Genomic DNA, 15567 nt, shown 5'->3' with positions numbered 1-15567 from the left:
GCCCCTCCTCTCTACCATCTACCCACTGTGCTGCTGCCAGTTACACTTTTGAAAAACGAATCCTCTTCAAAAATCTTTGAAACCACCCCCCGCCGTGATCTCCAGAATGAAGACCAGATTTCTAAGCATGCCATTCAAGGCTCTTCATAAGTTGGCCCCATTCTCTCCTTTTCACTTGCTCTCTAGTTCCTAGGTGGCTGCCCCTCTCTCTTCCATTCCACCCCCAATAGGTACTCAAAGCACTGGTGACAACGTACGCTGTCATTTCTGCAAGCCTGCCCTAGTGTTCTAGAGCTTTAGCCCTTGCCTAAAATGGGGCCCATCCCTCCTCTTCACCTGCAAAAACTCTGTCTATCAAAAGTCAGTTCATTCTTCAAGGTACAATGAAAAGGAAACCTCCTCTTCCATGAAGCCTACCCCAGCTTTCTCAATCTGACTTATATTCTCCAGGGCACTCTCTCTCAACATTTTGTTTCCACCTCTCACTTGACATTCCACATCATGCCTTATATATGTGTACATCTATCTCCTTAACATGCATGTAAGCTCCACAGGTGTAGCAACTCTTCATTTTCTCCATTGCTTGCTACGTTAAATCTTAAAAAACAAACAAAAAAATCAGTATCTGTTTGCTGGATTCGGCTGAAGCCTGACCTGGACTTTGCACCCCTCTAGTACATGTCAACTGACTACAAAAAGTACTTTGTCGGGCTTCCCTGGTGGCACAGTGACTGAGAGTCTGCCTGCCGATACGGGGGACATGGGTTCGTGCCCCGGTCTGGGAAGATCCCACGTGCCGCGGAGCGGCTGGGCCCGTGAGCCATGGCCGCTGAGCCTGCGGGTCCGGAGCCTGTGCTCCGCAATGGGAGAGGCCACAACAGTGAGAGGCCCGTGTACCGCAAAAAAAAAAAAAAAAAAAAAAAAAAAAGTATTTTGTCAAAAAACTTTACAGACCCTACTAGAAGAAGATGGAACACTTAGAAAATGGCAATCTGGGCACCATCCCAGGCCAGCCGGTCAAGGCAAGAGGGATACGGGACTCTCAGAGAAGGATGCTAAGTTATCTTAATTTCAGGCCATAGAGAAAACAAATGGATACTCTCTTGGAGGCTTGAAAGTTATCACATTTCTCCCTCATGCTCGAGACATGTTTATAAATACAGAAGGCCATAATAAAACTCACATGAGAGACAAAACTCAACTGCAACAAGTGTTTACATTCTAATCAGGACAACAAATCACTTCTCACCAGGAGTCCAACTCAGTCAGCATGAGGATTCTTGTATCTGCCCCAAGGATACCCTGGACCAGAGACCCTCCTGGTCCCTTCAAGCTGGATGGTGACTCTGGGCATCAACACAGGAAGAACAAGAAAGAATGGCATCTAAATGACACTGCTGAAACCACTGTCGAGATTCTGCATGGCTCCTAGTGCCAAAATATATGGGCCCTTGATATTCCCTGATTTGTCACATGGCTCTCAACCTAGACAAGCATAGGGCAGTACCAAGGACAAAGGCTCCTGACCTTTCTGACAGGAAGAGGTTGGTGGCCAAGGTTCCTGGATTGATTATGTCTGGCAAGGGAGAGAAAAATGTGACCACCGCTAGAAACCCTGGCCTTTCGTAAAGTCTAAGGTGAATGATGTTTGGAAGATACTAAAATTAGGAAAGGAATAGTTACAGAAGGCATAATTGAGGTTCACCCAGAGGCAGCTTATCCTCCCCTCATCAATTCACTCATCTGTTCATAACTGTTAAGAATTGGACAATGGCTTCACCAGGAGGCTTACCCGGAATGGTTGTACATTTTCGACTTGCCTCTTACAAAGAAAATTTGGCGAGGGCTGTCTTATTGCAGAGAACAGTACCCAAATTAATACTATAGGACTGGCTTGTATCCCAATAATTGGGAGGAATCTGTACAAAGAAACCACATGGCTATTCACATTCTATTTTACAATATGATCAATGATTCCCTTGCTCTTTGCCAAGGGATGATGGTTAATGAGATTCACAAATTAACCACCAAAAATCACTTCATCCATTTTAATGTCTCTAGCAGCACTGGATCTTCATGAAACTGATAAGTGCTCCTAAGCTCTATCTGCCATAAATGCTCAATGCCTCCAGAATAAAGCTTGAGCTTCTGGGCATGGCTTTCATGGAGGTAACAGGAAAGGACAGCACAGGGACCGGACTAGTTGGACAGGTCAAGGGAGTCCTTCCTAAGGAAGTGGCAAACTGAGCTGAGATCTGAAAAAAGAGTAGAAGTAATCTATACCTACGTTTTGGTGAAAGAAGACATTCCTGGAGAGGAAACAATATGTGCAAAGGCCTTGAAGAAGAAGGAAGCACAATGCATTGGCTTTGTTGAGAAAATGCCAGGGTAGTGAGAAATATGGAGAGTGAAGTGGCTGGAGGGAAGGGAAGCCAGAAGAGGTGGGCTGAGGATAAAATATTTTAATCTTTACCCCGAGACAAACCCATGGAGGAGTTTACACAGGAAGGGGCGTGGTTAGATTTGCATTGGAAAACACTGCCCTTGGTTGCTGTGTGAAGAACACCAGGAAACCAGACAGCAGCTACTGCAACAGCCCAGGGGAGTGGTGACAGTGTCTTGGACCAGACTGGTAGCACCAGAGATGTAAAGAAGTGGATATTTCAGGAATAAAAGTTCTCAGAGAGGATATGTGGGGTGGGAAGGGGGAAGGAAGTCTCAGGGATGACTCCCTGCTTCTCTCATGAAGAGCAAGGTGGGTAGTGGTACCATTTCCTGAGTTAGAGAACTCTAGAAGGAGACTAGCTTTGGGGCACTGCCAGCCCCACTTTAGGAGGCTTGACTATAACCTGCATTTCCCATCCTCAACCATTACACATGCTATTCCCTCCATGGGAGATGTCTACTCTCTTCCCATCCCCATCACCACCTGCCAAAATTCTCCCCATTCTATAAAATTTAATTCAGAAGTCCCTGCTGATCAAGAAGACTTCCGAAATCCTACCCATCCACGTGTATCCCACCATCTTCCAAGCTTTCACATCTCTGTTTGTACCTTTGACCGACATCCTCTTCCTTCCACCTTGTATATCAATTATAAAGATGGCTGTTTCCCTTCTGAGTCCTCCACAGAATTTAGGAAATGCAGCAGGCACTCAATACATTTGTTTTGGTTTAAAGTGAGACATCTTTCCTGTTAATTGGCTCATACGTTCATGTATTTGTCCATTCAATCAAATCAAATTTGGTGAGAGGTCAGATACTTACCTCCCGAACAGTAGTTCTCAGCCCCTAACCCACGTCAGAATCACCTGTGAGGCTTTTTAAACCTACTGCAATTTGGCAATACTGTACACTGGAATCCACTGGGCCCACAGATTAGACCAATTAAATCAGATCACGAGAGGTGGAACCCACGTGATGTTTTTAAAAAGTTAATCCTGAATGATTCAAACGTGCAGCCAAGATTGAAAGCTGTATCTGTTGAACCCAAGTCACTGGAGATGGTGCTCACATCCTTGAAAAGCTGCATAGGTGTCTCTCATGTACAACCTAATGCTGAATGCCTCGACTGCAGAGAAATCACATTCCATACAAGACTGAAAAGATAAGGTTTCTGCAGTTGGTAATGGATAATTCTCGAATGTTTTTAAACAAGGGAGTTTGTAAAATGGACTGAGCCCAGAAGAAGGGACAGCAGGCCATTCAACAAATACCACATACGAAGCACTAACTACATAAAAAGAGGTGACTAAGAGAGACCCTGCACCCACAAAGCATGTGTGTCTTCACTTTCCCAACAAATAGGGGTTGTGTTCTGACACGTGGGCACTGAGAACGTGGCAGAGACAAAACAGGGTCCCTGCCCTCAAGATGCTTATATTCTAGCATAGGAAACAGATCAATGCACAAAACGTCCATTCAGATAGGGATAAATGCTCTGAGGAAAAATAAAGCAGAGTAAAAAGGGAAAGAAAAGGGCCACTCTGAGCTGTCTTTTGAACAGAGACTTGAATGGAAAGCATCGATTCTAGGGCACGTGTAACCAAAAGATGAGCTGAGAGTCTGCGAGAGCTGGAGGGATGACTCAGATGAGAGGTGAGGGGGCAGTGAATTAGCAGACGGCAGGAGGAATGAACGAAGAGGACAGATTCCAAACAATAATGCTAAAAGTACGCCAGGCAACGTGCAAAACACTACACCTATTACCTCAGACAACCATCCCGATAGGGCAGTACTTTCGTCATGCCCATTTTACAGATGAGGAAACTCGAGCCTCCCCATGTGACTGCCCAATATCATACACTCCTAAATGACGGAGCCAGGGCTCACACTCGACTAACTTGAGAGCTGAAGCGCTTAACCCGAAAGTATCTAAGCTTGACTACTTCAAAGGAGAAGGGGCTCAAACTGACGTGACTTGGTGACTGAGACCATGGGCCATGCTATCAGCAGTAGAACCTGACTTCACAACACAGCAAGAGATGTGACCCAGCAGGGCCCAGAGCCGTAGAGGGGACCCCACCCAACTCCTGAGAATTAGAGTCTACTGACACGGTTTATGAAAGGGTCAAAGGAGAGCTCTCTAGCCCTCCTGAGACCTCTTTTCATCCTTGCCTTTACCTGGAAATATAATTCTAACCACTCCCCAACCATCTCAATCCTCCCCAAAGTCTTCTAGCAATAAACTCTTACCTAGAAACTGTGTGTGCAGGGTGAAGACTTGAACTCACAGTTCCATGGCCAAGCAGAGAAGGACCCAGAACAGAAAGTGAGTCATCGTTTAAATGACCTAATGAAGCCTGACAGGTGGAGGAAGAATGAAGGTGAGCAGGAGAGGCCAACGAGGCTCATCACAGCAGAACATCACCACCGAAACTCAGACCTGAATAGAATCCAACAGGAACGTAACTCTGAACAGAAAATCAGGTAACGTGCCATGTCTCCAGGGGCAAGGAGACCCCACCACCCTTTACCTTCCATTGATGAAAACAGCTATGGCATTGGACCCTAAGACTCAGCAGGGTAAAGGGCCACCTACTTCCCATATAAAACTCAATTCCACTGCATAATGATATCGCTGGAGGTCAGAGTAACTGCTCTGATCACCTGGACTGATTCAGCTGATTTGGCAGACAACTCCAGGGTGAAAGAGCAACTTCCCACATTTACCAGCCGAGGAAATATGAGTGTTCCTTGCTGGAACCTCGAAATCTGTCAGGATTCCTTGGTTGCAAGTAAGAGAATGGAGCTTTAGCTAAGATTATTATAGTGATTCAGAGAGCAGACTCTGGGACCAGGCTGCCTCGGCTAACTGCAAACCCCAGTTCTGTCGTTCACTACTTCCGTCACTTAACCTCTCTGAGCCTCAGTTTCTTCATAAACAAAACAGGAACCATTCTTCATCAAGCATACCTGAAAAAAGTGTTATCATACTGTCACTGGTAAGGATGTAGGGAAAATAGGCACTGCATCCCATAAACTCTACATATGAATACACAGGCATAAATACACACACACACACACACACACACACAAACTCTGCTATACACTCTACCTATGTAAGGCGATTTGACCATCTCTCTTAAAACTGAAAATACACCACACACACACACACACACACACACACACACACACACACAAACTCTGCTATACACTCTACCTATGTAAGGCGATTTGACCATCTCTCTTAAAACTGAAAATACACATATTCTTTGATCGAACAATTTTACTCCTAGGCATTATCATAGATGCTATATGTGGACATCTTATGTACAGGGAAACCTCATTTTACTGTACTTTGCAGATATTATTGGTTTTTACAAATTGAAGGTTTGTGGCAATCCTGCATCAAGCAAGCCATTTTTCCAGAAGCATTTGTTCACTTGGTGTCTCTGAATCACATTTCAGTGGTTCTTACAATATTTCACACTTTTTCATTACTATTATATTTGTTATGGTGATCTGTGATCAGCGATCTTTGATGTTACTCATGCAAAAAGATTATGACTCACTGAAGGCTCAGACGGTAGCAGTTTTTAGCCTTAAAGTATTTTTAAATTAAGGTATGTACATTTTTTAGACATGATTCTAAAAATATTCACGTAATAGACTACAGTAAGCATAACTTTTATACACACTGGGAAACCAAAAAACCCGAGTGATTAACTTTCCTGCAAATTCACTTTATTGCAGCGGTCTAGAACTGAACCCACGATACCTCCAAGGTACGCCTATATTAGGATATTCACTAAAACATTATTTACAGAAGCAGAAGACTGAATACAGTAGGAGGCTGGTTAAATAAATTATGACACCATACAATGAAAAGCTACGCAGTTATAAATGAATGTACAAATATGAAAAGGTCTCTAAGATACAGTGTTTATTCATTTGAAAAAAAAGCACATATGTATTTGTAAGTATATAGAATATCTCTGGAAAGGTACAAAAAATGTTTGTGAATAGCGCTAGCCTCTGAGGAAAAAGAAATGGTTGTCTGGGAGAGCGAGTGGCGAGAAAGGCTTTCTTTGCGCTGCATATGCTTTGATACTTTTTGAATTCTGCGCCATGTGCATGTGTCAGCAAATAGTCCTGGGAGAGCTGATCTGAAAGACCTAGCTCAGGTCACATGCTTGTGGAGTAGCCAGACGAAGGCAATGCAACTCCACCTGCATCCACTAAAAGAAACTGGTCCCCAAAAGAACATCCAGAGGCTGTTAGAGGAGGAACGGTCACTGGATGAACAGAAACAATTGTTTACCTCAACACGAAAGAGCCTAATTTTGATATGCCAGGCCCAAACACAGGCAGAGAAAAGACTCCAGAGAAACATTCCTTTTATCATATTTTGTTACTAGCATCCAGCTGAAAGCTGGTGAATGCATCAGAGAAGGCATAGACCCTGGGAGACTTAGCGCATGGTGGAACATGCTGAACTGGGAATTGGGGAATCTGGGTTCTAGGTCCACCAGTACCTGGCTCTGTTGCCCCCAGACAAGCCTCTGTACCTCCTGAGCCCTTCCTTTGCCAAAAAGAAGAGAATGCGGTGACCATCTCTTGGGTCCCTTCCAACTCTGATGCTCCAGGATTCCACGGCAGTTGACCTCAGCTTGTCAGAGCCTAGCAGTGTGGGTACCACGGTACAGTCAAAAAATAAAGGGCACAGGATTCATGTTCCAGCCCGGAAAGACAATGACAAATCTGCCTACATCTCTGCTACCAGTTTCTCTGGCACTGTGAGGAAAAAAAGAGATATCCAAGGAGAAGGCATTCTGAAAAGTTACAAAGTCCACTGTGTTCTCTAGGAAAGCGCCACCTGGGTGTGACTCTCTCATAAGGTTCTCTGGTACATAAACAGTAGCCCTATAACGTCATTTCTCCATCTCGCTGATAAATCAGGTGGCCTCTACATTATCTCAAGACCTTAGATTCCCAAACAGAATCAAAGTAAAGGCAATCTTGCAGAAGCTCGCATCTGAAGAACAAACTCACAGAGAATTATTAATCACTCAAGAATTAACACCTCGTGCCCTGGAAGTAATCAAAGTGGTCACTAGAAAATAAAAACATCACAGAGAGGGAAAAAGTGAAAGTCTAGCAGAGATCTATATATAAAGGTGGGAGAGACCAGAATGAACAGCCACTATTTACATTCCGAACACTGACTCCGTCTTTCAAGTGGTGTGACTGACATGCCAAAGTGCAATGGCAAATGTAGGACAGGGTGGGGTGCACAATCACTAACTTGGAGCTATTAGCCAAAGAATGGGGAGATACGCATGGGGAAGAAAACGCTCTTTTTCAGCGGTGGAAATGACAAATGACCACACCTGCTATCCTGATCCAAGTCAAGTAACTCATGAATGACACTTTGTATTTCAAAATACTTCTATGCAAGTACTTACGTCTTCAAGACTGCTGCCTCTAGAAAAGGCAGTGGAGATGTCATTTCCTCCAAACCACAATTCCAATATCCAAAAAAACACAAAAAAAAAAACAAAAAAAAGGAAATAGACCTAAGGTTCCTAAACACGGAAGAGAATCACAGGTGGTTCCCACAAGGGAAGACCTGCCTCTGACCAAAGTCCAAAATTATTAGGCTGGTATTCAATTTTTTTTTTAATTGAAGTATAGTTAATTCACAATGTTGTGTTAGTTTCAAGTATATAGCAAAGTGGTTCAGATATATACATACTTATTTAATTATGTATATGTATATACTTACATTCTTTTTCAGATTCTTTTCCATTACAGGTTATTACAAGATATTGAGTATAGTTCCCTGTGCTATACAGTAGGTCCGGTATTCAATTTTTGAGGGAAAAAAAAAAAAGACCTTGGTTGGAAAAAGCCTCAACTCATTTGTAATTCTCCTTCTGAAAATGTAGTGTTGCTTGTTCGCTGTATTCAGGATGCAAATAGGTCTTGGAGTCAGTGCAAATAATACAATCTTGACTTGTTTCCCAAGTAAAATCTTTGCAGATGCAAGATAATAAAATAGTTTCATTTTATTTTTAGTTGTGCATGTTTAGCACTTTGCTTCCCATGACTTTGATAGGAAACCAGTTATTAAGGGGTGAGAGCGCCTTACCTTACAGAGAAATGCATTAGAAAAAGAAGGTCTTTGTTAATCTTCCTAATCTCTCTCACTGCTGGACTCACCCAAAGCACACTCCATCCAGTCTAATAAAATTTGTGAGGAGAGCTTGTGTTTTCCCACTACAGTGTCTCTGCTTCGGCCATCGTTACAGACTCCACCTGGCTCTAGCTATCAAAATCCTCTGTATTCCCAAAGGCCTCTGTCAGAATTCACTTTTCTCCTTTGTTTTTCCTCCCTTTGAATTACTTACTGCCTTGTGCCTTATCAACCTGGGAGACACAAGTCCTCACTTTTTGCATAACTTCACACTATCTATGCAAAGTGGAGCAGATGAATGATTAAATGACTAGGGTGAAGAAAAACATTTCTTTTTCACTCTTTTAAGAGTTTTCAAATATATCATTATTGTCCAATTTTCTAAGGTATCTTTCATAAAAATATCTCAGCATGGAATAATAGAAACTAAAATGCAAAAGGGGGAAGATTCTGAATTTTCAGATTTTAAAGACAGAAACTAAGTATCTTCACATATTACTGCTTTTATGAGAATATTCTATTCAATTGCCAGGTTTTTCAGACAGCTCCATAAAAAGGTCAGCTTCTTTCAGGGCTCTTACTTGTCTTCAAAAATATAATCAAGGCTATTCCAATCAAGACAGAAAACAACACTGCTTCATTAACTAAACTAATAAGCCAGATTCTTTCTCCCATTAAAGAAAAAAAAGAAAAAATTAAAAGACAGGTCTTGACCTAGAGATTATCATACTAAGTGATGTAAGTCAGACAGAGAAAGACAAATATCATATACTGCTTATATGTGGAAACTAAAAAAAAAAAAAGATACAAATGAACTGACATGCAAAACAGAAATAGACTCACATACACCTGAAACTATCACAACATTGTTAATCAACTATACTCCAATAAAAATTAAAAGGTAAAAAAAAAAAAAAAAGCAATAGACCCACAGACATAGAAAACAAACATGGTTACCAAAGGGAAAGGTGGGGAGGGATAAACTAGGAATTTGGGAGTAACAGATACGAACTACTATATATAAAACAGGTAACCAACAAGGACCTACTGTATAGCACAGGGAACTCTACTCGATATTTTGTAATAACCTATAAGGGAAAAGAATCTAAAAAAGAAAAAAATACATATACACACATGTGTATATATATGTATGTGTATGTACAGATATATATATAAAAGTGAATCACCTGAAACTAACACAACATTGTAAATCAACTATACTTCAATTAAAAAAAAATTTTAAGGGCTTCCCTGGTGGCGCAGTGGTTGAGAGTCTGCCTGCCAATGCAGGGGACATGGGTTCAAGCCCTGGTCTGGGAAGATCCCACGTGCCACGGAGCAGCTGGGCCCGTGAGCTACAAATACTGAGCTCTGCGCGTCTGGAGCCTGTGCTCTGCAGCAAGAGAGGCCGCGACAGTGAGAGGCCCGCGCACCGCGATGAAGAGTGGCCCCCGCTTGCCACAACTAGAGAAGGCCCTCGCACAGAAACGAAGACCCAACACAGGCAAAAATAAATAAATGAATAAAAAAAAATTAAAAAAAAAGACAGGTCGGGCTTCCCTGGTGGCGCAGTGGTTGAGAGTCCGCCTGCCGATGCAGGGGACACGGGTTCATGTCCCGGTCCGGGAAGATCCCACATGCCGCGGAGCGGCTGGGCCCGTGAGCCATGGCCACCGAGCCTGCATGTCCGGAGCCTGTGCTTTGCAACCGGAGAGGCCACAAGAGTGAGAGGCCCGCGTACCGCAAAAAAAAAAAGACAGGTCTTGAGAACCGCAGCAGGCCACCTTATGCTGTTCATGCCTGCCTAACTGGACACCATCTATACTTATTCCGTCTCAAGATGAGAACAAGATGGAGCACTCCAGAGGAACCAGTCAGAAGACCTGGGCATCAGCAGCAAACAACTTCCTCAGTAAAGATGGGGAGAAGGGGGAAGGAGAGGGGAATCTTCAGCCCACACTGGCATTTACCCCAAAATCCTCTGTAAGGCTTAGATCCCCCCAAGGAGCCAAGTCAGCCTCATGGACTTGGCCTCGGCAGTTCTGCTGCTTATAAAATGACCAAACTTCTCCCTTTGTTCTGGCAAAAGACTTCCTGTGAGAAAGCAGTAATCCTTTAAAGCTTTCCACTCCAAAGGTCTCTCCTGGTTTGTATTCCTCCCATCCCCACCCCCCAGAGGAAAAGCTCAGTCACATCACAAGGCATTTCTTGGTTCCAAGCTGTACTGGGTCTCAAGGACTCCTGGTGAGGAGAGAAAACTGGTCATCTGAACATTCTTTCCTGGGATCTGTCTGAAGTGTAGACAAGCAGCAAAGATGAATATTAACATGCCTTCCATCATCAAAAGCTATTGCATACCCAAAGGATGATAAATATTTTAATCAGTTTTCAGCTTGTCTAGCAGAAGTCAGTTTGCTCCTCAGAGATTTCCCTAGTTCTGTACCCCACACCTGTCCAGTTCACGCCACTTTCCCTATCTAACTTGGGAAATTAGTCATGAAAAGTCCAAGCTCTGTTGGGGAACTCATTTAATTTTATGACAACTGTACTCTATTTTTTCAAGAATAGGGAAATCTAAAATACGAAGAATGCCAACAAATGAGGCAAAAACACCATGATTCTTAAGTTTTCACAGCACTATTACTCGGGGAAACTTAATAACCTACCTACATCTCTCATTTTTTTAAAAAAAAAGAGTTTTCATATTCGCATAAGTTGTTCGCCAGTGATTGCTCCATCTTCACAGTGTAAATGCCAAAGGCATAAAACAGAACATTCTGGTACATCCTCTGTGCTCTTGATATTATTATTACTTTTTAATGTTCAGGATGTTTTGGGGGTACTGCTACGAGGGTTACGTTCGTTTAAAAATAAAACTAACCCCAAAATATTCCTGTGAAGCAGGACCTAACATTTGAGGAAAATGTACAGAGTTAAAAAGAATGTATTGAAGGCTATGCTATTGAGCCTGGAAGTGAGGAAATGGCAAGGGTGGAATGCTGACCCAACATGAATTCATTTTTTTGTCTTGTTTTGGCTGAACCCAGGTCCCCTGCAGTGGAAGCGTGGAGTCCTAACCACTGGACTGCCAGGGAACTCCCCATTTCTTTTTTTTTTAATTGAAGTATAGTTAATTTACAATGTTGTATCAGTTTCTGGTATACAGCAAAGTGATCAGTTATATATATATATTTTTTGTTTGTTTGTTTGTTATTCAGTCTTTTCCATTATAGGTTATTTATAAGATATTGAATATAGTTCCCTGTGCTATACAGCAGGTCCATCCTTGTTGTTTATCTATTTTATATATAGTGGTGTGTATTTGTTAATCCCAAACTCCTAATTTTCTTTAACAAGTTAGGGGTCGATTACCTACTAAATATCAGGCACTGTCCTAAGAGCTGGGGAAACAATAGTGAATAAAACAAAGTCCCTGCCCTCGTGAGGATTCTATAAGTAGAGGCAGACCGTAAACACATACGTGGTATCACGGCAGGCAGGGGAGAGCAGTAGGAGGGAAAGCAGAACAGAGCCACTCTTGCTCTGCAACCAGAGAGGGCTTGGTCAGAGAAAATCCTCTCCAAGGAGGGACAGCAGCAGAGAGTTGGGAAGGAAGTGACAGAGTGAGTCAGGAGAAGGAAGAATGTGCCAGACGGAGGCAACAGCAAATGCAAAGGCCCTGAGGCAGGAGGAAACCAGGCATGTTCTAAAGACAGTAAAGAAGGCTAGAAGGAGGAGGGGGAGGAGGGAAAAGACTTAGGTGGGGAGAGGAGGGAGTGGGTGGACAGATCCTAGAGGGCACTAGGCCCCTCACAAGGAAGTTGGATTTCTGAACGGGATGGTGAGTTTGAGCCAGGGCAGTGAAATAACCTGACATACTTGAAAGGAACACTCTTAACAGGGGTGAACATATTAAGTGGTAGAAATAGGGAGGTTATTTACACCAAGGTAGTAGCAGAGAGGGTGGTAAAGAGTAATTAGATCATGAATCTATTTTGAAAATAGAGCTAACTGGATTCACTGATAAATCAAGAGATAAATCAAGACAACTCCAAGGTTTCTGGCTGTGCAATACTGGGAGAAAGGCTAGGGGGAGTTACGGGAATCAAGAGTTGGTTTTGGATTTGTTACATTTGAGATACTTATTACTAGATGGCTGAAGAGGGCCTGGGATCTCATATCTTGGGCCATACCTTTCCCAACTACGGTTCAGGTGGCCCAAGATATGAGATCCCAGTACCAAGAAAATACTAATTTATTACAAGGACTGGCATATCCCACTACTTTCGTCTGTTAAAAAATTCACTGGTAACTGCAAGAAAAGTTTATGACGTTAAATAAAATACAAGCCTTCTTAATCCCTCAACATCTGTTAAAGGAGATCTGATGCATAATTCCGGGCAATTTCATAAGTGCTCATTTAAATTAATAACATTTAAGTCAGTGGGATATATATTATCAAGCTACCACCTGTTCCAGGTCTTTATAACCAGAGCAGATTTGTCTTAAACACTGAAAATTAATTTTGAATATGGCCATAAGACTCCAGATTTTTATGTGAAGGCTAATTTTGTCAATCAATCAAAACCAAGTTGGAGATTATCTGAGATTTTTATACACATCAAGGAAAAATTTACAAATGAGATTGTCACAGATGGTTCCAGATGGGCTGAGACTGTGGAAATACCAAAAAGTTGATCATAATTTACATGTTAGGGAAAAGATGGTGTTAAGAATATCATCTACAAATGATCACAGAGATTCTTTCAGGAAGACCGAAAAGGCAACATATCAGTTTCCTTTGGTTTAAAAAAAAGGTCATTTTTTGCAGATGTCAACAAGAAGAGAGCAGGACGATGGTTATGTTACCCTTAATGCACAAAAGAGTCGACTTAATGTGTTCCCTGAGCTCTCTGGGATTTCGGCACTTGGAGCACATTTGTCCATAGAGACATTTTTGCAAAATGTGGAAAGATTCCCAGCCCTGCCTCCCAAAGTATTTAGCCCCCAGTAAAGGAGAAACATTACCAGAGTAGCCCTGAGCTCCAGACCACTGTGAGTCCCTTTAGCTCCAGGACTGACCCTAGTTCTACAGGAAGGGAAATGGGAAACAGGGAGGGATGCTGGCACTAAGGAGACTCAGATAACCTCTAAGTAAGGGGTCCAGTACAAAATTTGACACCTGTTTATACTTCCTTCTAAAATCACTCCTGGTGATGACTTGTATGAGTATAGTATTTTTATATTTTACGAACTCTCTCATTTGATCAGCAAAACACTTTTCTTCAGAAGGGAATAGTTTTAGGGACCATTCAATAACCACCTTGGGAAATAAGATCCTAAGACCTTGATTAATATTCCCAACCGTTGGTACATAGCCTTTGGAAATCTTGCTTCCCTTGCAAAACCGTAGGCCTGTAGGGTTTTGTTTGTTTGTTTTTTTAAATTTCATTCCTTTAGACTGATCTTCTTCTAGAATATGTCAAAGATATTTATAAAAAGATAAATGACTAGAGCTGAATTTACTGTCCCACTCCCTGCCCCCCAAAAAACCAGAGGAAATACAGCATACATTTGTTTTATGCTCTATCTTTTCTAGGAAAAATGGAAATTCCTACCACCCCAATCTGGTCTGAAGGCTTCTGAATTCACATCTGAAATGCCACGACGGTCTGCTAGTCAAAGCAATCCAAGACAAATTCCAGCAGCCAAGGCTCCAATAGCTCCCCAGGGAAACCGAGTGGGCTCTTCACACCTGTACATCAACCTGAATCCCAGTGTGGTTAAAATGATATATAACAAGAGAATTCGTCTACTTGAAAAATATATCGAACATATGTGAAATGGGTGTGCGTGTCTGTGTGTTTATTAACAAATGCTAACAAAATTTAGCTAAAGCCTACGAAACCAGGCTCAAATAGGAACCTTAGCTGTTTATTCCATTTTTCTCTCCACCAACTAATAAGAGTTAAGAGAGATGGCAAGGCTTTCACTTGGAATCTCCCGGCTCCTGCTGCTTTGTCTCACCATCTTCAGCACTTGTAGCCTCGTTCTCATTGTGAGCAGAGCAGAGGCACTGGGACAATCCTCTGAACATTCCTGGAATGTAACAGGCACATCCTAGTGCTTGGTACCAATAGAGCTCAGCTCTCACACAGCTCACGGACGGGTTAAAAACAGAAAGTCCTACCCACTGGTTTGCTCTGATGTTCCTGGAGATATTGTCACTGGATGTATCCTCAGTAGAATTCTATTCCACACCTCTGTCTTTAAGTACAAAGCTGGAGGCTGTCGTAGCTTTAAGAAACATAAGTATCCCTTTTTTCTGCTACACAGTATCTGTGTGTGAAATTCTCTAAAGGGGTTCAAGTATTTACCCTGAACACTATCAGACGGTTTCTGAAATGTTCCTTATCCAGTTGCAAAAACACTTCAAAGGGAATCATAAACACAGTCCTTTGTGCTTTCCATGCACATTCTGTTTCTGAGGCTTAAGCCTGAATACTCTTGGAATTGTAAATTTCTTCCCAAAAAGACAGGATTCACAACACTTTTTTTTTTTCTTAACTCATTATTAAGTCTGCAGCAACAAAGGAAAAAACTGGAAAAATCTGAGAGAAATCCAGACGGGCAATCAAAGGCATCAAAACCTGTTCGAAATTCATTGCTAAGTTATATGTACAATTTCCCCCCAGATATTTTACTCTTAATAGAATAATACAGAGGTGTGGAATTGGAGTAGGGGTGGAGAGGGAGGCATAAGGAAAGAACCAACCTTCAGTGAACACGTTTAAGGTAAGAAGAAAGGTGAGCCAAGGGTTTTAAGCCACTATAGCTGAAAAGTGACTTTTTTCTTTTCTCCAAATTTCCAAAGCTAAACAAACATAGAAGGTCCCAGAGCTCAGAGTCTGCATACATAATTTGAATTG

General features: G+C 42.2%; 1 protein-coding gene across 1 annotated transcript in view; it reads right to left on the bottom strand.

The window, feature by feature from the left end:
* The window catches only part of FTO (FTO alpha-ketoglutarate dependent dioxygenase), a 375878-nt gene that overhangs the window by 185380 nt on the left and 174931 nt on the right, over positions 1–15567 (bottom strand). The gene's annotated exons all lie outside the window — the stretch shown is intronic.

Source organism: Phocoena phocoena, chromosome 20 (assembly GCF_963924675.1).
Source record: "Phocoena phocoena chromosome 20, mPhoPho1.1, whole genome shotgun sequence".
Lineage (NCBI taxonomy): Eukaryota > Metazoa > Chordata > Mammalia > Artiodactyla > Phocoenidae > Phocoena > Phocoena phocoena.
The sequence above is the reverse complement of the archived record's forward strand: the minus strand, read 5'-3'. Positions and strand labels throughout refer to the sequence as shown.